We start from the raw sequence: 310 nt of genomic DNA on the forward strand, positions 1-310 counted from the left end.
GAGGTGCCAACCCCGGCACCTCAAGCCCGGCCACGGGCCACCGAGCGGCGGCATCGACCCACACAGAGCCGGAGCACGCGGGAGGGAGCGACAGCCCTCGGGCTGGCTGGGTTTTGTGGTGATTTCTCGTTAAAAGACATGAACGGCTCCAGCCCGCGAGGGCCCTGCAGTGCTGTGGGCTCAGCCCATGGAGGAGAGGCGAGGAGAAGGGCGGCGCTGCTCAACAGCAAATGCCCTCGGCCCTGCGGGAGGGGAGGGGGCGGCCAGGAGCCCACCCGCGGAGGAGACATTTGGGAACCCGTGCCCAGAG

This window comes from Mesitornis unicolor, unplaced genomic scaffold, assembly GCF_000695765.1.
Source record: "Mesitornis unicolor isolate BGI_N332 unplaced genomic scaffold, ASM69576v1 scaffold44077, whole genome shotgun sequence".
Classification (NCBI taxonomy): Eukaryota; Metazoa; Chordata; class Aves; order Mesitornithiformes; family Mesitornithidae; genus Mesitornis; species Mesitornis unicolor.